The 24,719-nt window shown below is 34.0% G+C and overlaps 1 protein-coding gene across 12 annotated transcripts in view; it reads right to left on the bottom strand.

Moving 5' to 3' along the window:
* Positions 1-24,719, bottom strand: part of BBX (BBX high mobility group box domain containing) — a 253,393-nt gene that overhangs the window by 126,768 nt on the left and 101,906 nt on the right. For 11 of the 12 annotated variants that reach the window (XM_079100834.1, XM_079100832.1, XM_079100824.1 and 8 more), the window contains one exon: positions 21,601-21,674. The gene's annotated coding sequence lies outside the window, so the exon portion shown is untranslated. Of the gene's footprint in view, positions 1-8,541; positions 8,659-21,600; positions 21,675-24,719 lie in introns of all 12 variants that reach the window. The other variant, XM_079100827.1, reaches the window with a different exon arrangement.

The following is a 24,719-nucleotide window of genomic DNA, read 5'->3' as shown; positions in this document are numbered from 1 at the left end:
GCTGCTTTGTATTTATAAACCTAAGAATTATTTTTTTGCCAAAGAAAATTCAGGTTTTACAAAGAGAAATAAAAATTAAGATTAAAAAAATTTTCAAAAAATATGCTCAACAGAATGGCATCCATTTAACACATTTAAGGATAAAATAAGCAATCTAAAACTAACATACTCCATCGATGAACAACATTTTGGGGGAAACTGCTTTTTAGGAAAAAGTGACAAATTATGGAAAAAAAGTATCATTAATTAAGAAAATGAAACAAAACAAATAAAATAAGCCTCCACAAATACCTTGTACAGGAAGTAGAAAAATAGCCAGTGATGGTCATGGGCACCTATTTCTTTACATCTCCAACGCCTTGTATGCAATATATATTTTTTAAATTTCAAAATAATTATTTATCATTAAAGAAATGATGCCAAGATCATAATCCCATTAAAAATAAACATCAGTTCCCTATTGAGTCAAGTGTAGCAAACATTTTTGTATTGGCAATGAAAATATTAAATTTAAAAGTTTTCTACCAAACTTTCAATAAATAAAAGTAACCCAAACTCATCTTATGAAACATTCCCATTAATTCCTTAATTGTTGTTCTTGGAACTGATGAGACATTAGTTTCCCTCCCTATCCACAGTTTCACTTTCCACTGTTTCCTAGGTCAACCAGTGTCTGAAAATATTAAAATGGGAAAATCCCAGAAATAAGCAGTTCATAAATTTTTGCACATCATTCCAAGTAGTGTCATGAAATGTTACACAGTCTTGCTCCATCCAACCTGGCATATGCCCTTTGTCCAACATTTCCACATCCTACGTGCTACCTGCCCATTAGTCCCTTAGTAGCCATCTCAGTTATCAGATCAACTGTTGCAATAGTATCATGCTTTTGTTATAGCAACCCTTATTTTTCTCAATAATGGTTCCAAAGCCTCAGAGCAGCAATGCTGGTATTTTAGTCAGCTTTTCTTTTATCTGACCAAAATACATGACAAGAACAACTTAGAGGAGGAAAAGTTCATTTTGGGCTCACAGTTTTAGAGGTTCAGTCCACTGTAGTTTTAACTCCATAGCTTGAGGTGAGACAGAACATCATGGTGGAAGGGAATGGCAGAGGAGAGCAGCGAAAGGACACAGCAACCGGGTAGCAGACAGTGGGCTACGCTCAACAGGAACAAAATATAAATCCCAAAGTCATGGCCCCAGTGACCTATTTCTTTCAGCCACACCCTACCTGCCTACAGTTACCACCCAGTAAATCCATTATCAGTGGATTAATCCACTCATTAGGTCTTGATTCTCATAATCTAATCATTTCACCTCTGAAAATTTTTGTATTGTCTCACACATGAGCTTTTGGGGATCACTTCCTATCTAAAACATAACAGTTGGTAATTTGGATATACTTTGGTATATCCAAAACAGTCGAAAGTGCTTCCTTTAAGCCATCAGGTGAAAGTTCTCAGTCTAAAAATAAGAGAAAAAATACTGTATCCTGAGGTTACTAGGATCTACCATAAGAACAAATGAAATAGTGAAGAAAAAAAATTGTGTTTTTCTTGCTGTTACACCTCAAACTGCAAAACTTAAAAATTAAACTTATAGGTATATATGTATAAGAAAAAGCAAAATATATATAGGATTTGGTATTATCCTTAGTTTCAGCATCTTCTAGGTGTCTTCAAACATATCCCCCAAGAATAAGGTGAGGGATGCACTACTGAATACTAAAATTACAATTTGATGAAAAATATAATCTTACTATATGTTTTAAAACTGGTACAAAATATATTGACTGAAATACTGTTTAAAACGAACATTTTCTCTAAATTAAACAATGTTCTCTCAAATGCTGTGCTTAATAGTTAAATCTAATTAGGTAATACATAACATCTGATAAAAACTCAAATTCAGGTGTACTGACATAGGTGCATGCATGTATATCAAAACAAATATGAATATAATCCTAATTTGGATTCATTTAACAATTACCATGAAAGTAACAGATGACAAATAAGGGATAAAAAGTTCATCTTTCTCCATTTTCATATTTCATGAGTCAGAAACTTACCCATCAGATAGACCTGACTCTGAATTCTGACTAGCTGTCTAATTAGAGGGTCTCTGTTCACTGATCTCAAGGTAGACAAATATCTACTTCATAGTATGGTAAGAATGGAAATAAAATAAATATGGAAACCTCCCCCCCTTAGATAACCTCACTCATACAGCCTTAAATACTTAGGTAAATATTTACCTTGAAAAGAGCATGCTTTCTCACTTTTTCAAATCCTATACTTCACCCCACAAAGATGATTATAATAACTTCTAAATGATAATCTTCATTCCAAACTAACCTCTTTCATTTTATGATTATTCCTTGAATCTTGCATTCCCTGAACTCAAAGTCTTCAATGGCCATTTAGTCTACTCCTGGATTTTAATTCCTTAAACTGATAATCTACATTTTTTGTTCTTCCCTGCATCACTCACACATTCTTTTAAAACTTAGCCCAAAATTCTTTCTCTGTGTTATATCTGAAGATAGACCTTCTTTGAAATTTAATTCCTTACAGCATAAGTCAGATTGCCTTTGTGACCCTCTTCTATTACTGTATCAAATGATTATGTTAAATCTGTGGCTCAGCCTCTTGTTATACCTCTACTTCAGGCACAACCACATCATCATCAGTAACCTCTTAATTATAGATATTGAGTCTGAAACACAAAGATTCCACTGAAGATCACAGATTTAAATCGTGTAAGTTAAACTTGTCCACAGATCATTCTTTCCATAACTATAACCTGTGAATGCAGGAGAGGGGATGGAGAAGGTTTGGATGTTCCTTATTGATCTTTGAAATCCTCACAAAAGCATAAAGGAAGAAAAAAGAAAGAACAGTCTCATCGATGATTTCACCAACCTTAGTAAATATAAAGAATAAAAAAGCCAGAACCTCTGGGTAAAAACTGTCCTGGAAGCCATTTTAAAGTTCTCTGACTCAGAGTTCCAGAGCACCAGCTTCCCTAGGTCCAGCGTGGTTCTTGGCAGGTTATGAGTGATAAGAATGCAAATCTCATGTTTGCTGGGCAGCTGAATGCTTACACACATTGCCAGCTGCCTTATTATAACACACATATACCTGCAGGTGCAGTGAAATGGTTAAGTAATAGTGAATAACTATAAATGGATGGACACTGCAGCCAACATCCCTTGGAGCTCAAAACAGGGACCTTAGCCTGAGGGCAATGATGCCATCATTCAAAGCGGACACAGTGGGCTAGCACAGGGCAGAGGTAAAGAGTCCTTTGGGTAAATGCAAAGGAAACGCATTCGGAATAAGATCTGGTGGCAGAATACAAGTTTGGCATACACAGAAAAGAAAACCTGATGAAAATCTGACATCTTCGTGAGTCTCCTGGATTGCTGTACCAATTCCTCAAAACAAATGGCGATAGCACGGTGTGTCCACTCTACATTTCTATTGTTAAAAAAAAAAAAAAACTCCGTAATTTATTACTCAGAATTAATAAAATCTAGTTAGCCTTTTAGAAATATGGATTTTACATCTAAAATAATAAGTTATAATATATTAGAAAATTAACTTAAGGAAAACAGTCATTGCTCACTTCTATTTCTTCAAAATTACAGACCCATTTAACATTGAACTGCTTTCTTATCCCTATATGAACTCTCAGACAAAATGAACATTGTTGTTCTAGCAACCAACACTAAATTTGAATGAAACTTTTTACAACTTTTGTAACAAAATGCTTATTAAATAATACAGATATCTATTTTGGTATAATTACTTGAATAATTACATAAGGATCAACTTTGAGCTTACTTTTATATTCATTATAAACTTTCCTGTATAACACAGTAAAATATGAATAAAAATTAAATGTGAAGTTCAAAATGTATTCCTAACTAAACATTTTAAAAATCTTTAACAAATTAAACACATTCACTACAGAATTTGTAACCAATGTTTTCTACTTTTCTCAAAAAGAATGTTTCATAACCCATGTTTATATATTTATAAATTTTTCTACTACATTTAGGGATGGTCCAACATAGTTTATTTTTAATATTTGCTGCAGCTTTAATCAGAGAATATATGTTTCTCTTTCACAAGACATTAAATAAGAATATTAAATGAGTGTTGTAGGTTTGGTGAAGCACTTTTAATCCTGCCTAAATTAATAAAATACTAAGTGAATTAATACTTTAAAAGAAACTTATTACTGTTAACTTCAAATATTAATGTGAACATTTAGTAGGTCAAACCTTTTACATTAATCAAAGATATAAGAATGGTTAAACATTCTCCTATCAGTGAAGTTTCCATGCCACATATTTTCTCCCATATTTCCCTTATAAGCATAAAAGTGTGTTTCTTTTTCTTTGCATTCCTAAAGAATAAAAAATCATCTGTTGTTCTTGCGACAGGATGGCACTAACTGCTTCTTAAGAGAGCTGAACACTTGGCACAATGTTTTCTTAGAGTTTCATCAAGTAAGCAGTCAGGAGGGGTGAATTATCACACAAGTCTGGCTTCTTTTTCCTCATAGCTATGGAGTCCCCGTGAATCTCAATGTTTCCAGTGTATGGAGGCTAGAAGGGGGAGGTCAATGACTACGTTTTTAATAGTAAGTAATTTAATGTTTTTAAGAATCAAAGATGATTTTTAAAATTCCAAATCTGATTTTTAATAAAGTGAATGTTATTGAAACAAATCCTTCACTAATAAAGGTTATTGTTTTAGTTGTGAAATTCTTCTCCTGCCTTATTCTCTTTTTAGCCAAAAATATGTCATACTTAGAATTTTCACAAAGCAAATCAATAACATTGTGATGAGATTAGATTATTTTATATCTCTTTAAGAAAGGTTAGAAAGAACCTACCTGACCTTGGCTAATAATCAAATACACAGTCTGGCCAGGACCCTCAGAGATGGGGCCTGTCTGCAATCTACAAAGTTAAGAGGCTGCTCTGCCCCTGCCCTGTGTAATCTGATCTCTAGTACCTTTTCCCTTCAGTGCAGAGTTCGGAGGTGCTCACAAAATGATGCCTGTATAAGACATTTAGGAAATATGTCATGTGAAAATCTGAGGAGTCAAAAAACTTTTCCAAGGTGGTTGTAGTGCTAATCTGTCTTAAGTTAGAATAGGATTCCTGGAGGGACAAAAGATATATATTTGGGAGTGCAGGTAGGAAGGAAAGCAATTCAGGTCCTCACTCACCTTCTACCTATAGTTGAGGAATCCCTGGCAGATGAACCAGAGCAGAAAGAAATGGACAACAGCACCAGATCGACAGACCCTCTGACTCCAAAGGCAGGCCCCAAAAAACCCAATGCTGACTCAACTGGAGTGTGAGAAAAGACATGGGGTTAAGTTGTACAGCAAATAACAAAGGGTACAACAAGGTGCCCTGATCATTGCTATAGGGCTGGGGAAAGAGAAGGAAAGGCAAAAGGGCAGAACTCACACTCTTGCACAGAATGTCTGGGTTACCTAAAGAATGAAACTGGGGTGCCAAAGGCACTCATTATATTCTTTCAAAGAAAGATAAATGTATTCTTTCTCTAGAACAAATCAACCCTAAATAATAAAGTAAGGAAGAAAAGTTCAATGCATGCACTGCTTGCTATGGTTATCAGACAACAATCATGAGCCTAAAGCCTAGTGAGGTAAATAGATTCAGGTTCAGTTTGTGGTGCCCAGAAAAATGGTGAGAATTTTTTTTTTTTTTTTCCATTTCAATTATATGATTGAATACAACATTTTGGAGTCAAAAGGAATCTTAGAGATCACAGATCTACCACTATCACGTCTCAAAAAAGCAGAATGAAACTCAAGCAGAAATGATTATAGTTTAAAAAAGTTATTTACTAGCAGAACTATTTTCAATTATCTTGATTTTTGCCAAATGCCATTAGGGAAATTATTGTTGCTGAACAGAAAAAAGGCATTTCAGTGTTTGCTGCATTTACCTCTTTCTGTTTACATTCAAAAAACATTTATTAAATATTTAAGTACTAGGCAATAGGCTAGATTCTAGTATCCTCTCTGGAATATCTTAGAAAATGGGCATAGTGAAGAGTGACAATAAGCTTGGTAACAGGCAAAACACTGAGATCAGTCAACTAAAACTATGGGCCACCAAGTACCTATTATAAGGCTAGGAAGAACTTTTGATATTAAAACTGGAATGAAGTATACAAGTATAATCTCATACCAAAAGAACTGTTGGCTTAAGAAAAACAAAAGTGGGTGAAGGAAAGAAAGGGGGCAAGAATGGCAAACACAGCTTGACTCACACACTCAAGTTTTTATAACTTTTGCAATGCAGAATAAAATAGGTGGATCAAATCACTTCAGCTTGCAAACAGTCCTCTGTGGGTTACTCCTTCGCTATCTCAACTGCAATTTTAAGAGGAAAAATTAAATCCGTAAAAGATGTGTGTATTTCTCTGCCGTGTTTTAGAAGTCAGGAACAGCTGACAATTTTAATTTAATCATAAGGGAACATTATATTATGGTTTTCTGGAGGAAAATACGTAGCAAACATGTCCAACTATTTCAGTAGCTGAGTTTGAAAAAAGGTGAGAATGATGAATGAAAAATGGAGAGAAATAAGAGCAGCAGCTGCTGCAAAGAATAAAACTAGCTTTAAAAAATGAGGGTCATCAGGGTTATTGTTAAGATGGTACCATAGGCAACCTTAAAAATCATTCCTGTTTTTAAACTCTGCATGGGTACAATAATATTCACAGAAGACCATTCTTAAAGATGTGGTACATCTATTAAACAGAATCTAGCAATTTTCAATAACTACAGGAAAAGGAGGGAAGATTTACATTATGAAAGGGAGTATAAACTTTAGCAAGTTCTATGGAAATGCATTTGACATTATCTTGTGGACTGTGAAGCTAAGCATACCCTTTGACTTGGCAGTTCTGTTTCTAAACATATATCCTACAAAAATAACAGAGGACATATATAGGACTCTTAAGAATTTTTCCTCTACAGCTTTATTTCTAGTAATACACACACATACACAAACACACACCCACACACACATGAAAACAGCCTAAATAGTCATTAAAGGGAAATAAAGTGTGGCATTTTCATATAATGAAATACTATGAACTACAATCATAAATAAATTACAAGCATAAGCAGGAATAACTCTTACAATCATGAGCAGAAAATATAGGTACTGCAGAAGAAGACAGTATTATATTTTCTATATAAAATTCAAAAACAAGCAAAATTTAACATAGGGAGTAAATGTGTTAAGCTATGAAGAAAAATGTGTAAGTTATTAATAAATTCAACATCCAGGAGTAGTGAGGTAATAAAGTGAGGTGTTGGAATCTGGTATGGGCATACAGGGAACTACAGATACTAGTAATGTTCTATTCCCTAAGCTAGTGGTAGGTACTCAGTTACTCAAGTTATTCTTTATACCTTATTTAATATTCTTTGTACATGTAGCATTTTCTAAATACTATAGGGTTACTTCTACTTTTAAACAACTATCAGAAATAATCCTACGTTTAACAGTTAAACAATTTTAAAGGTATTTCTAAATATGTGCAAAGGTATTTCTAAGTACCTAGTATGTACTCATCTCTTTTTAAGTTCATGTGGTTTTTTGAGGAAAACATCTTTCTTCTTAGTTCACATAAGAAAACTGAGATTTCTGTTGTTAAGTAGATTGCCCAATGTTAGACAGCTAGCAGTGCTGGGAACCAATCCACTGGGAACACTGATAATCCAACTCTGAAAACGTGGTGCACATCTATTAGGTGCATGCATCTGCTAAAATATGACAGCAGAAATAAATCTCCAACACAAAAATTAAACAGACTTGTTATAGTACAGTTTACTATTCTAATTGCTTTTAGCACTTAAAATGATCAGTTTGTATTAATTTTATGTCACAGAACTTCTTTATTGCTTCACAACCATAATTTACCCTTAAATTCTCTAAATTCTAAAACTAGCAACAAATACCAATTACACTGATGGAAAGTGACAGCTTTGCTGTATTTCTTCTCATAACTTAAATTTCTCTAAGAATGAAAACTTAAGGAAAGTTAGGTGTTGGTAAGCTGAAACTTAGCAGTCTTATTTCACTACTGTCCCCCATCTCACAGGCAAGCAAACAGGCTTGCCAAAAGAAATTACTCATTTCCACCCTCCCTCTCCTCATCTCTCTCCAATCATACTTCAAAACCTAATTTTAAACTCATGTAGGAAACCTGATTAATACCACCTGGCTTTCTCTACTCCATTAACCCTGGGTTCTTTCAGCAGACGTTCAACACAACTCCTTTATATAATTATTTCTCAGCCTTTAGATTTTTTTGTTGTTTTTATTTGTACGTGTATTTACCCTGTAAGAACAACTGAAAAGAATTTACAAGTTCGTTTGTTCTGCACTGCACCCTCATTCATTCTTCCCTCCCAAGTACCACCAACTATGCCTGTGAACAGTAGTCACTGTATAAATGCTGATGGACTTACTACAGTGGAACAATTCGCCTCTGGTATTTCTCAATATCCCAGTGAATCCTCCACATCTACAACATGCTGGAGATGATACCAGGTACCGCTAGAGGCTTGGGATCTTCCTGAGGGTGCCTGGGACAAGAAAAACACAGAGAGAGACCAGAGACAGTCAGGAGAAACACAGAGAGAGGAAACATGGAAATAACCAGAGAATAGAAATAAAGAACTGAGAGGAACGTGAGAATCAGGACTTATATAGAGAGACTAAGCAGTCAAAGGAATCAGAGACAGAGAAGAAGTAGTTGGCAATCTTAACTCAGGTTTTGATTTTGAAACCACATTTTTGATACAATTTACTCATGTAAATGATATAATTTACCACTTCAAAGTAATTGCTTGAGTTTATTCTGGAATTTATTAAAACTAATCTTTATCAGATTTCACCTCTGAACATTATATATATATTAACACATGATCCTTAAAACAATCCAGTCGTAAACAAGGAGATTCTGCCCTCTCCACCCCCATCCCCCAATTTAGGAAATGGAAGTCAGGGAGGTAATGTGACCTGCTCAAGATTGCAAACAAATAAATGATAAGGGGGCCCCCAAATCTTCAGATTCCAAAATGTTTCCTGATATCCTATGGTGTCCCTAATAAAAATGGATATTATATAAACCTGAATTTTTTATAAAATACAAATCAAACTAATTCAGGATGAAATTTTTCCATCTTATGGGACAATGAAATACCACTACTCCAGTTACTCATCAAGAATATTTTACTCTATTTTAATTAATTAATTTATTTACTGTGTGGTACTGGGGATTGAATCCAGGAATTTGTACATGTTAGGCAAGTGTTCTATCACTGAGTTAACACTCCCAGCCCCTCTTAAGAGAATTTTTAAAATACATCAGAAAAAATAAATCACAATAAAAATAAAAATACATCAGAATGACAGAAAATTTAGAACAGAAATGAAGTGAACAGTCACTAGGCAAAATTTTAACCTTTGGGAAAAAAAGCTATAGTTAGTTCATTTGCTTTTACAATTTCATAATTTAAAAGTCCTAATGATCTGACACATTTTAGCTGACCAAAAAAAATATGAAAATGTTCTACATTGCAATGAATTCTTAAAGTTAAGTATCAGTAAAGGACTGGTCTCAAAGTTACTTCTCTCTCATGTCTTACCTAACGCCTGCACTGCAATCCCATTTCAAGGTACTCCATAAAGTACAATGATTTAATGTACACTCTTAGTAAGCTTTAGTATGTTTCTCTTGAGGGATACTTATACTCCTCTAAATAATCATGCTCTTTTAGAAGCAATCAGTGTAATTGCCAGGAAAGCTCCTTTGATACAAGTACAGAACATGTTATTGGATTTCACAGCAAGACAATAAGAATACAAAGAAATTTCTATTCAACTGTACATCGATGTATTTTCCATAATGTTCAGCAATTTTTAAATCAGAAATTTTCAAATAAGGCCTAAAGTACAGTACTGCTCTGCCCTCTAGTGACAGGCTAGGCTTTGCTAACTGCATTTTATTATTTTTAATTCACTTTTGAGCAATAGTTAGAATTTTTTTTTTTTTTTTTTTAAACTACAGGATGGCTGCTTTTTCATTTGTTGAGTAGTGAAAAGAGTCCTGGTCAACTTTTAAGACATGATTTGTGATCTGAACATAATGTAGGAAAGACACTAGAGTTCAACAGTTCCTTTTTATTGGGATGGCCCACCTAAGTGTTGTAAACCAAAAACAAAATAATCTCTCCTATATTTATTTATTTTATTTTATTTTATTTGTACTGGGATTGAACCCAGGGTACTTTCCCACTGACTGAGACACATCCCCAGCTTTTTTTTTTTTTTTTTTTTTTTTTTTTGCGGTACTGGGGATTGAACCCATGGCCTTGTGCTCGCAAGGCAAGCACTCTACCAACTGAGCTATATCCCCGCCCTAGTTTTTTTTATTTTTTATTTTGTGTGACAGGATCACAATTGCTTAGAGCCTCGGACTGGCAACTCTTCCCAGTCACTGGGATAACACACATGGGTCACCATGCCTGGCTCTACCCTTGCATTTTTACGTACTTTACTTGGAAAGGCAAAATATCCCATTTAGTTTTTGTTAAGAAGTTTACAAAACTTATAACTTTATAAATCCCAAATTGGTCAATTCTATTATTTTGGAATATGAGGTAATAACAGAAGTGTTACAGTGAATATCATGCATGGGTGAACAATTGCCTACTAATAGTAATAGAGAAAAAAACGTTTAATACAAACTATACTGAAAATAATTTACCTTTAATTGTTCACAGGAAACTTCAGGATTTTACTGAGGGTAAGTGTAATCATTAGGAAATTTGTTATCACTTTACTAGTATACATAGAAACCAGTATACATTAATCAAGGATGCCAGTTAAGACAGTTATATGGTGATTCACCCTAGTACTTTGATGAAAGGGAACTTCATTGTCATAGTAGAATGTCCCTCCAGCCATAGGCTCTTGTGAGGAATGGATGCATTCCTAGAACAGCATTTCTACTCTCACTACACCCAGCATACCACTTCTGTCTATACACTTTATGTGTTAAATATAAACCATGTATTTGTGCACAGGAATATAAAAGGATATCTGAATATTTGAAGGTAATTTACAGGATAAAGTATAACCTTAGGCAGATCACTTAACCTCTCTGTGCCCTGGTTCCCTCAGCTTAAAAAAATGGAAATAAAAAGAGGCTCCTACAAATAGTAATGTTTTATACCTTGGTAGGTATCTGAGTTATACTGGCATATGCATTTATTAAAATTCAAAGATGTGCCTTTAAGAATTGCACACTTTTGCTAAATGTAAATTTCACACCAAAAAAGAAAAATACACATACTGAAGAATTTAGGAGGAGGTATAGTGATGCCTATAATTCATTCTCAACTGCATCAAAACTTCAGTTGAACTGATAAGGCATAGAGATATATATTTATGATAGAGATGTCATAAAATAAATGTGGTAAAACCTTAATGGCCAAATCTAGGCAGAGCATATACAAGTTGCCTAACAAAATGATGAGGGTACATGCACTTATTTCTCACCAGGTTGATGCAAAGATTAAACATATGTAACAGTATTAAATATAAAGACTGCTGACTTAATCAATGGCATACAGCAATATGCTGATTTAAAGAAATGAAAAGCAATGATCTATTCTTCCCAAGTTGGCAGAAAAGGGAAAGTAACCAGATACTGAGCTCCCATACTAAGGTAAATGTTTCAGCTCAAATTTGAAATACTTCATCAAACTGTACGGGCCATGTAAAAAAACAAGTCTTTGAAAGTCAGAGCTAAATCTGAATCAAAACTAAACCAAATCAAGAAGTTCAATTTATTTAAACATTCTGAGCTTCAGTTATCTCCTATTTTAAAATAAGAATAATAGGTACCTATACATAGCTAAGCTCATCGTGAAGATTAGGAGAAAGAAAAAAAATACACCCACAGATATATAGAGAAATTAGAACATAAAATGCAAAAAAAACAGTGGTTGTTTTCATCATTTTGATCATCACTTCTACCTAAGGGTGAATCCTACATACCTGAGACCACTTTCTGCAGATGGAAACAAAACTGGCTACATATCTGATTCACACTTAGAAATGGCACATACAGGTAGCCCAAGTACTCTGTAAAGATTTCTAAAAGATCTTCATTTTAAAAAGCAGGCTTTCCATAAAGTATCACTACACTTGGAGTAAAAGAGTTGGCAGTTACAGGGAACTCATTATTTATTCCTCTGTAATGACAATTATAATAAATGTAAGTCCTGTGGGTGAGACATTTAGGAAATACACTTGTTGATGACATTTTAAAGGAAGTCACTGCAGTGCATTTGAGGAAATGATATCAGCACCTGGATAAGCTTTATTTGAAACAGTCTAAGTTAGCAAACTTCAAGAAAAAAATAGTAAAATTATATTTATAGAAAATTGGTTCTGTGCTTCCAGGGAGTGGATTTGTAAATCATGATGCATTACTCCCCGAAGGCAGCAACTCAGCATACAGTTCCAACCGAAGGGAGAACTGAGAACTTGGCACTGAAAAGGGGCATCTTAGAAACATCATCCAACAGGGCGTCTGCACTGACTACTCCATGAAAACTGCTTTTTCCAAAAGTTTATTTGCCTGTGGGTAGCTAACCCAAAGCCTCTGTGTTAGGCGTTTAGATGTTTCTCAACATTACTGATGGTGAAACTCTTCCCTATCTTCCACAACAGTACACTCTATGGGCTTTTCTCACCACAGATCTGATTATTTTCCTTTCCTTCAAATACTGATTAACAAATAGGCAAGAGTTGTCAAAACTGTATTCTTCGGTATATTATCTGCTTTCAGCAATTTTCAAAGTCTCACTTTCCTTCAAGTGGCCCCATCTTAAGTCAAATGCATCTCAAAACAATCACATGAATAGGTTGGCTCTCTGCATATGAACTCCAATCTACCCCAAACTTCACACTCCACCCCCAGCAAATCAGCTTCTGCTACAATCTCCTTACTTCTGGCAGCAGCAGCAACAGGAGTGTTCTGAACACAACTAAATCAAAGATGTATTTCTGGCTTTTCAACAACTTACTGATTCCTTCCCTCTTGACCTTTCTGAAAGTCTATCCTTATCAATCTCTAGGAAGCAATAGTGAGCATTACGCAGCATTCACAATCTAGAGGCAAATAAGGACACTTACGAGCAATAGGAAGTAAAAGTTAAAAATCTTTAAATATTCAGAGGTAATTATAAACTCCAATGTATAAAATATTCTATTACAATGAAATAATCAAAAATTTGATCTTGATGATTAAGTTAAAAACTCACAAAAAGAGGTGGGACCTCCCGGGACATCTTTACTACCTGTACAATATAATAGCCTTGGCTAGAAAGTTTTCTCTATGCCCATCATTAACAGGAACAACTAAACTATCAAACCTGAAAACTTCATCATTCAAATGCTTACCTTAGCAAATTAAGTGAAATATCAACTGCATGCTTCCATCCTTCAAACAAATAGCCCAAAAAAGTAACTCCATAGAAAGTTGCTATTTATGGGGAATGGCAGTGACTGCTGATTTCAAACTCTTCTCTACTGATTCTTTTATAATACACCTATTTGGTACCTCTAACAATGCTGAAAACCTAGTTGGTATTCACAGACTACACTGAGATAATGGATAGTTTCAGGAGCATGTCCATCTGACTGGTGCTGGATGGAGAGATGGTAGGTACTAACTACTCTGCACAAACACCTCATAGTGTGTATATCTGCACATATTTTGAAAGTTTTACTTTCTCTTATTTGGCAATTCTTCATAGTAACATGATTTATTAGGATAGTGGTGGCTAAGCCCTATTCGAGAAATCAGTTCCTCTGTATCCGGCTGGCTCTAAGGAAACCTGTGGAGTCTAAGTGTCTATGGAAATTAACATTCAGTGCCTTAAAACACCACCTGAAGTGGAATACTCTGCCATGAGTAGACACTTGGTAACAGATGTCCTTATAGTAAATGTTAAGGAACAGTAAAATAATCACATAATTCATCTGTTATATAAGAACAGTACTACAGTCATAGCAGAGGAAAATAAATATATAAATAAAACTAAACGAGGGTTATGGAAATCAATGCAAAGATAAGACAATATTCCTGTCATCTTCACAGGTCAATTTAAGTACAGAGAAAGCATAAAAATATCCCCACAGAATAAACCACCAAAATGTGGATTTCAGTCAGCTGTTTGGTAGATATACTGAGTCCAGATACCATCCTGCATCTCTTAAAGCCCAGCATGAACCAATTTGCCTATTTTAAATCTCACAACCTTCACATGTATTCAACTAACTCATCTACTGATCAAGTTAGAGAAGCATGTGTTAAAAAGCTAACAAGTCTGAATAAACACCTGTGATTAAGTGTACACAACAAATCAGCCATCAAGTACCTGGAATTGTTTTGCTATTCATTTTAAGTTCTCAGGCCCACTAACATTTATTGATAATGGGACTAACCACAAACTTAGATCTTTAATTATTTTTCTTCTTAAACTCAGTCTGGGAAAAATAATTACTTCCATTAAACCAGGGGATGCTTATTAACACTAAGTTCAATGGAATACAGGATTAATGAAATGCAAATTCCTAAAATACTAATTCACCTAATGTTTATTGAGCAAACTCCATGTGCCAGACACTGTTTGTAGGTTTGGGAAATATAGTCACAAACAAAATAAACTTTCTAGTGTAAATTCAAGTCCCTTCACATTTTGAACAAGTCCTATTAAGAATTCCAAGTATACACTGCACTGATTTGTGAATATAGAGCATAACCAGTAAATCAGTATGTGTTTTACATTATAATATATGGAAATTCTTAGAAATGTTAAGAACAACTCCCCTGTTACTATAGTTTGGATCAGGAATGTCCCCCAGCAGCCTGCAGTTTAAAGGCTTGGCCTCCAAATTGGACAGTGGGAGGTGGTAGAAACTTAAACTGGTAGGAGGCCTTAAAGAGGAGAGAGGTCTTTAGATCATTGAGAGGTGTGCCTGTATAGTGAATTATGGTCTCCCCTCTTTCTTTCACTTCCCAATCATGAGGTAAGTAGTTTTCCTCTGTCATATGGCACTGCTACTATCCAACATCCAACTGGAGGCCTGAGAACAATGGTTCATCCTAATCAAGGACAGGAACTTTTAGAAGGTTACAACCAAAATAAATCTTTTTGCTGTAAGTTGATTATCTCAGGTACTGGTTACAGTGACAGAAAACTAATTAGCACAGTTATTACATCTATGTATTTTCCTGGGAAAGCATACTTTTCTATAATGGAGATCAGAGGGACTACAAAATTCAATGCAAACTTATTTAATTTATCAAATGCTTTTCAAAGTACCATTAAGTGCATGGCAAGAAGTCATGCCTAAATATATTTAAATACTGTCCTTAACTAGTGAATTTCACAATCTAGTACACTGATCCTATTGTTGAGAAGAAATACACTGCTAAAATTCATTATGTATGTTTTTGAGTATGAATCATTTCAGAAATCATTTTTAGGGAAACTAAAATCAAAGCGTTTTAAAAGAGTTAAAATATCTTTAACCAATTAAACAGACATCTACAAAATTAGATCACTGCTTGACAGTTTATCCTACAGTCAAAAAAACAGGTGAACTGTTAAATTTCACAAATGAATTTAAAATTATTTGTTCACAGAAATGTTTAAGGGTCAGGGAATGCAGCTCAGTGGTGGTGCACTTGCCTAGCATGGTTTAAGTCTCAAAAGGTTTGTTTCCTTTTGATTACAGACATCTTGTATTGGACAGATACCAAATAATCAGAAATTGAAATTATTCTAGTGACACAGAACACACAATACACAATCAACTAAAGATAAAACAAAGAAAGCCTTAATCTTAGCCTATGTCAACATCCACTATTTGCTTACCACTAATTCCAAGTAACCATCAACTGATGAACTTAATTTAAAAATATACTATCATACAGTGGAAAAAGGTACTAAAATTCAGTGAGCTGTGCTTATCAACTATACTTGAGAAATTCAAACTACTATCATCTAATTTAAGCACTGACATCAGAGGAAAGAAGGGGAAAAAAGAAAGGAAGCTAAGGCAATAAGTAGGTAGATGTATCAGATTTAGGGTTCTTTGACTTCTGGAACTACTTCAAATACATTTTTTTTTGTATTGTTTTCTGTTTACCAAAATCTTAAATATATTTCATTTCCCTATCTGGATTCTTAACTGTTCCACATAGTTAAAGAATACTGCCTCGGATCATGTGAATTTCCTTGATTGAGACGGTAAACAGAAACAGATAAAACCCCCCAAAAAGTAACTCTCTTGTTCTTCAATGAAATTCTCAAATACAATCTATTCCTAAATAGCAATGAAGACACATGGAAGTCAATTTTTACAATGATATAATTCTTCCATTATACAAATCATTTCTGATTTTGAAGTTCTTAGACTTGATTCCTTCACTTATAAGAAACTCATTTTCATGCACAACAACTTCAAAGTGGAATATGAATTCAGTAATTTCAAATGTCTCCCACCTCAAAGGCATCAAAGATAATTTTAGAATCTTAGAAGACTATAGCAAACCATATTTCTTGTTTATATGTTATGTGTTACAGAACATACTTTTTTAACACTTCCATTTCATTCTTTGGAAGAGAAAAACAACTACCTGTTATGGGTGAAAGTGGGCTTCCCCGTGCAAAACAAATAAACAATAGACAGGTTAAAGCCCCCATTCCCAATGTGATGAGACAGGGAGGACCAATAAAGAAATAATAAAAATTAAGTGAGGTCATAAGATGGGACTCTAACATACCTAGTTAATTTTGAGAAGAGGAAAAGGTATCAGAGCTTTCTGACTCTGTGACAACTGAGGAAAAGGCCCTGTGACGACACAGCAAGAAGGCAGCTATGTATAAGCCACAAAGGGAACCAAACCTGAGACCACATTTACCAGCTTCTTATTCATGGCCTTCTACCTCCAGAACTGTGAGAAAATAAATGTTTGTTCGTTAAACCACCCAGATGGTGATATTTTTTTATAGCAGCCACTGCTAGCTATCACAACCTGTAAAGATGAGGAGCTTATATTTTTAGGTAGTTTTACTCTACTAATAATCGAGCTAAATCAGTCAGTAACTGATAGTAACAGAGATGTTCCATTTATAAAATGAGCCTGGAACAATGTGAAGAAAAACTCACACACACACCCCATTCATTTTTACATACATGTGTTATTTTAAATTAAGCAAATGAAACTGTCATTGTAGAAAGATCGTAAGGTTTTGTACCTGATTCTGAGAGTACAGGAGGCAATAGAGAAGTTCTTTAAGGAGTCCAAATCAATTAAACCAATCAATTAAACCTTCATTGGAGAATAGTAACAAAAAAACTTAAAATATAAATGCCCACTCCTTTTGAAATCTAATAGCATTTGCTCTTCATGGTAAAGAAAATTTTAGCAGCACTACCTCCTATTTTTGTATCTTGCCTCAAGATTGTATAAATTTTGAATGTTTTGAACTTCATGATAAAAGAATACATATCCACTCTTGGTCATCACTCTGTTCTTGGGACTTTTAAATTCTCACTGGCAGAGTGAATTATTAGATTGTAGAGTGGCTCACAATCTTTAACAGGATTCACTCTTTCTCTCAGTTGTAAGAATATAGCTACCTTCAATTTCCAGTATAATTGTAGAAAAATGGGTAAGTTTTTACACTTCCAGGGCAATTTTTAAAAACTCTTCAGGGAGATTATTTATATATAAATATACAAACACATTTTCGATAAATATACACCATCAGATATCTATCAGAGGTATTTTATAGGGTATTGGGATTCTTGAATTTTCATTACATTCCTTTTATTTTTTAAATGACTCATAAAAATTGTACTTATTTATGGGATACATGTGAGTTTCAAAACATGCATACATTATGTGATCTTCAAGTCAGGGTAAACATCTCTAACTCCTCAAACATTTAATGTTTCTTTATGGTGAAAAATTTGTAAACTACCATTTCCTGAGTGCATCTATGTGCCACACACTATATTCAACACTTGACACAACTGCCTCAATTTTACTTTTCACACTCCTTCAAGGTAGAGATTGTGATCCCCTTGTGAAAATGAAGAAACAAAGTTTCAGAAGGATCAAATAATCACTCAAATTCTTTCAATCAAAAAGTGCCAAAACTAGAATTTCTCTAAATCCAAAATGCATGTTTTGTTATGCTATCTTACCTTCTAACCTGTATATACACAATTGAAAAAAAAAAAAAAGACAGCTTTCTAACCATGCTCCTCTCCCTCAATCTTAAGGAACTATAAACATCAAACAAAAGTAGTGTTAACAGCCTTCTGGATTTCTACACAACTGTAATCTATACAGATCTGGAAAAAGTATTTTTTAATACCTATAGGATTAATCAAATCAATATTAGCTGAGGAGTTCCATGTTCCTAACAATTTTCTATAAGACTTAGGATATAATAATGCAAAGCCACTGTATAGTGAATATGACCTTAGGTGGAGTATGTTAGAAAACTCCAGGGATACAATTAAGCTCCCTATAATGTCACATTCTTTATCTCTAAAATGATTCTTGAAATTGAACTTAAGTAGACAAAGGTAATTGATTACCATTATATTGAGTAAAAATTATTACTAAAGAAAAAGTAAAATACTCATTTCTTCATTGCCTTCTTATATCAAATTAGACAGTATCTGTCAAAATTCTGTAACCTATTATGCATAGGCAATGAATTATAATAAATATCATATTTCCCTTCTCTAACTCTGTATGCAAACTGCCATGGGTCCAGTATGCATTAGTTCTCATTTATTTTTAAAACTACTTATTAAACAATAATGTGAAGTCTAAAATATATACTAGAATTTATTACTAAATAATGAAAAAGTTCTAACATTCAAAACATTAAGACACTCAAACTGTATCCACTCCTCACTCCATAACTTGTCATCAATAGTAACCCATATAACAATAAAAAGGAAACACAGTCAAATAAATCTAGATTTAAACAGATGGATTTACTGAAGGACTTTTTGCAATCTTTAAAATATCAAGTGCGCTGTGTCTCTCTTAACAAGCAGTAGATGCTATTTTCAGATACTAAAGTTAAAACATGCACTGTCCTCCCTATCTGCCTTTCCCTACCTCACCCTTTGTACAAGGTCCCTGGCACCCTAAAACAGAGGCTTAGCCAAGTGACCTGCTTTGGACAATGAAATATGAGAAGCAGCGACATGTGTCATTTCCAAGCAGCTGTTTTAAGTGCCATAGCTTCACTATTGCTTTTTTCTTCCACCACAAAACCTATGCATCCCAAAAAAGGTTGCTCCTTCAGCTTTGCTCCAGGAATGAAGAGGATACATAATACAGAAGCACCAGACTCATCACAGACATAAACAAAAATAAGAAACCTTTACTACTATATACCACTAAGATCTGGGGACTCTTAATAATGCAACATAACTTTGCTTAAGCTGACTGATGTTTCCCAGATCTACAGAACCCTGGTATCCTTTTGCCAAGTAATGTCTTCGAGTTTATAAATCACTCTTGCTTTTGTATGACATATTTTTATTTCTTAATTAACACAGTATCTGAGTGCAAATATATACATACACTAGAAGTATACAGTCTTCACCATCTTCAATTAACTTTCATCTTAAATTTTACCAGCAATTTCAATTTCTGTCAATTTCTGCTTAGTCAATAAAACTGTTTTATTGTGGTAATCAGATTTACATTCAGAAATCACAGATCAAATGGCTAGTCAAGACCATCATACTAATGAGTTAGTTTTCTGGACAGCTCAAATTAAGTATCCTACCTTACTTTTTATATATGCATTCATATTTAACAAATTCAGAATACAGTTGACAATTTCAATTTTCTTTAAACCTCACTATTTATAATTTCCTTTTGGATTAGCAACTGAGAACATATGATATTTCAGTATCAATTTATGAATATTCCATGTCAATCTGCTGATTTTATAAAACTATAATTATGTTCTGACTGGCATTCTTAAATCTAAAATTTTTGTTTCTAGCAAGTATTCCTAAAGGATAGCACAGTAAAAAGGAAAAATAGTAATACCAGTTTTCTTAATGGCATCAAGATTTTGCTGGTGTTTCAAAACCTACCACCACACACACAAAAAAAAAAAAAAAGAAAGAAAGAAAAAGATTTGGTTGATGTTCTCCTATATTAAATACATGTTTAAGCTAACCTGTTAATTTTTACTGTGTGTCCAATCCTAAACAATGACATTCAGAAAAACATGACTCAGAGGCTTTCTATTTATGCTCATGGTATAAAAGCAACAGTCATATACTGAAGGAAAGTAGTTGCAAATGTTTTAGACAGATTTAATAAGCTAACAAAAACACTTTAAAACAGAAAAGATTTCAGATTAATTTTCAATTAATTGAAAAGTTAAAAAAAAGTTCCTTTCCCAAAAACTGCAACTGAACCATATTTGCTACTTTTGTTCATTTTGATTTGCACCAAGCTCTTTTGTCTTATAAATCATCAGTTCACGATGGAGTACACATGTATGAATAAAGCAATTGAACAGCTGATTCCCAGATTGGGAAAAATCTATGCAACTAACCATTACTAAAACTAAAATATTAATATCATATTTTAAAACAGATAAAATTTTTTTTCGAGTAACAGCTTTAAAAAATTTGTCACATATATACATATGTATACACGTAAAAAATTTGAACTTTATTACATAGTTTTCATATTTTAAGAAGTTTCATGATGCAACTATACACATCTCTATTATATGCAGTGGGGGGATTTGCCAGGGATTGACCTCAGGACCACCAACCACTGAGTCACATCCCCAGACCTTTTTTTTTTTTATTTTATTTAGAGACTGAGTTGCTTAGCACCCCACCATTACTGAGGCTGGCTTTGAACTCTTGATCCTCCTACCTCAGCCTCCCAAGTCACTGGGATTACGAGCATGTGCCACCTTGTCTTGCTGTATTATTTTTAATAGGTAAGAAAAACTCCCAAGACTTTTGATACTGATTCATTTTCCAATTAAAAGCAACAATGATACAAAGAACTGCTTTCAAAGAAACTGATCAATTATATATATATTTTAGGTGTGTAACCCGAGACTTTAATCAACTGACTTTCACTAAAAACACACTGTTGTGAAGAAACAAATGAAGAGGTTCTGAAAATTTTTTAAATTTCATAATTTGAAAAGATCTAACTTACTTGATGATGAAGATTAAAATGTCACTGTAAAAAGAATAATAAAAATGAGAAAAAATACAGAACTGTCACACTTCTTGATTAGTATGGAAAGTGAATCCATCAGATGGGGCAAGGCTGAAACCAGCTCTAATAGCACATAGTTCTTGACAGCCTCACAGCTTCCAGGTAAGCAAGTAAGATGCACCTTCAGTGCAGCTCTTACCAGTCAAGTCAGGACTTTCCATTGTGATTGCAATGGAACATCAGAACTTCCAGCGTCTGTGATGCAACAGGATTCTGTGAAAGAGCCATAGCAAAGTGGTTAAAACAGGAGACAGGAGAGCCTTGCAAACAAGCTGACACTAATTTTCCTTCACCAAAATAGTCTCCCAGTAAAATGAATTAATAGCCTAACAATCAACACCAGGCAAACATCCCTATGCCAATGCTGTTTAGAGAAGAGTCCCCAAGTGTTTACTGTCAATTTTAATTTAACAAAAAGACAACTAGCTAAAATTACTTAATATGAATTCTGAGAGTGAGGTTGCATAGACTAAGAATTAAAGGCAATGGCTTCTTCAGCTTTGGGCTAAAATCAAATATATAATTACAGGAAAACTTCCTGGAAAAATACAGGGTTAACTGTCATCCTGACTAAATTAGAGTTATTTTAAATGACTGGCCCAACTCAACTAGATAAACTATGATTCAGATGTTAATATAATTAATCTTTCAAGCATTTTAAAGAAAATGAATGAAGTGAGACAATAAAATCAAACAAAAAAGAAAACAGTTACGGTAAAGGTGCACACAGATAAAAACTGTACCAAACCAATTATTTTCTAAGTATAAAGAACTAAGAAAATATAGGAAAAATAATCAAAATCAGCAAAAAGAATGTACATACCAATTAAATGGAATATTTTAAATGTAAAATAACATTGTAAGTAAAGATAACTATTTTATAATCTGTTTCATTTGAGATACATTAAGTTTCTAGTTTGCTTGTCCACATTTAACCAAAAAGGGCAATTTCTTGCCCCAAGCAGATTATGACAATACATTCCTTACTTACTGGTTTACAGTCTAACAATATTATGAGTCATTTTATGTCTTGACTAAAGTTTTTTATTTTAATCAGTCTGTGTTATGAAAGAAATGGCTTTTCACATTAACTATCAAAACTGTGTAATAATTCATGAGTAATTTTATCTAGAATTAGATGATTCAGTTGTCACCCAATGCAATTAACAGAAACAATAGCAGGCAAGAATAGAACATTAAAGGGTCTCATGCCACTTCACACAAGATACTACTCATTCATTCCCATAGTTTGAAAATAAGAGTATAGATAAAAAAACTAAAATCAAATCTTTGAAGTTAACCTCCAAGGTTAGCATATGAATACTTGCAAACTAAATGCCTGTTTTTAAAACTTTTTCTGAAAGAAGCACAAAATTTTAAACACTGATAAAATTAATACTATGAAACTCTATTTAAAATTACCATAAAATATACAACTAATGTCATTAAAAATAATTTAAAGAAAATATCACAAACTAATCTCCTAGTCATATTCTTTTTTCCTTCATACAAATTCATAAAAGCAATATATACAACCATTAATATAAAATAAATAAGCAAAAACCATTAAGTAAATAACTACACATGTCAAATAAAGAAATTCTTACAAATTAAAAGTGTTACTATAATTTATTCAGTCAAAATTGGGAGAAAAAGTTCTATCACCTTTTTGGGGTTGGGAGGTTTACTGGGGAATGAACCCAAGAACACTACCACTGAGCTACATCCCCAGTCCTTTTTTTTTTTGTTTTTGTTTTTAATATTTGAGACAGGGTCTCCAACTTGTGACCCTGTCTTAGGGTCATAGCCTCCTGAGTAGCTGGGATTACAGGTATGAGCCACCATGCCCATCTATCACATTAATCTTAACACTGTGGGTTTAATTCTTCTTTGGTTTAAATATTTGTTTACACTTTAGTGTAAGCAGTGAACATATGCTATATGAGAAATAAAATATGCTAATTCTTCTTCCATAAGAAGTTCTTTAAGAAGCTCAAAGATAAACAAATCTTCAAGTATCCTGATACATTTATTTCTATAATGGGAGATTTTATTTTGATCACCGTTCTGTAATTTACTATGTATGATACAACTATCCATGGATAAAGCGGGAGAAGAGGAAAGAAGAAATTGACTATTCTGTGGCCAATACAGGTTGTTAACTCAAGAAAACAAAGAAATCATAAATCATGATGGACCTAAAAAGACAGTGAACCAGCCCCAGAGGAGAGGTCAATTTCCAGGCTAAATGTCCTACCTGAGACAGCGTAACTTAAGATTGTATAGGCAATACAAAATGCCCATGAGTAGCATCAGAAAAGCAATTATAGTGTGGCCTATTCTGCATTTTAATTAAAAGGATTTCATTTTTGACTTGACAGAATTTGGTTGTTTGGTGAGATGTCAGAAGGTCGGATGAGCAAATGCCCAAAGTGTGAACACAATGGTGACTTTAATAAGCCCTTTGATCAAAGTCTGGGCAGATCTGTGCAAGCCACCTGGTGCCTGCCTATGTTCTCCCAGTCCCATGTTGGTGTCTTCTCAATCCTCACTCCCCCACAGAGAGCCTTAGAATCCTGACTCCTCCTGATTAGAACTCACTACCTCATTAAGAACCTCCCCTTCCCTTTTGAAGGTCTCTGCTTTCCACTCATGACAGTCCTAGTCAAACCCTGTCCACACTCAGTATTCCCGTCTAGAAACCTCATCATGGCAGGTGGACAGTCATCTATTAAATACCTATTATTTGCCTCTTAACACAAATAAGGCATCTGACTTGGCATCTCAAAGCCCAATCTTAAAGATGTGGCCTAAAGCAATCACTGAAATATACCAAAGCAACTGGCTTTCTGGCACAGCTCAGATGCCGTCCCCTTGGGGCACTGTGTTTTGAATCACTTATTACACTACAAAAAGGTGAGGTGCCACTTCTTACAATGAGGTGGACTTCCAATTAGTGTTAAATGTCCAATATAGCATTCAAAGGCACATCACGGCAAAATTCCCTTCTATGCCAAAATTGTATGCTTTATACCCTGATGTCACTACTACCCAGTCAGCACAGAAGGGACTCCAGGGTGACCATGTGCCTGCTTACATGGAAGCATATTTAATTCCCATGAATGACTGCTTTTCTGATGTTTTCATCAATTCTCTGGGTAATAGACTAAGCTTTAACTAACTCATTTTCATACATACACCTAATTCAATCAAGCTCAATGAAAGGACTGCAATTATTTGCTAAGGAACAATTACATT

The sequence above is a fragment of the Sciurus vulgaris genome (genome assembly GCF_902686455.1).
Source record: "Sciurus vulgaris genome assembly, chromosome: 10".
NCBI classification, from domain to species: domain Eukaryota; kingdom Metazoa; phylum Chordata; class Mammalia; order Rodentia; family Sciuridae; genus Sciurus; species Sciurus vulgaris.
The sequence above is the reverse complement of the archived record's forward strand: the minus strand, read 5'-3'. Positions and strand labels throughout refer to the sequence as shown.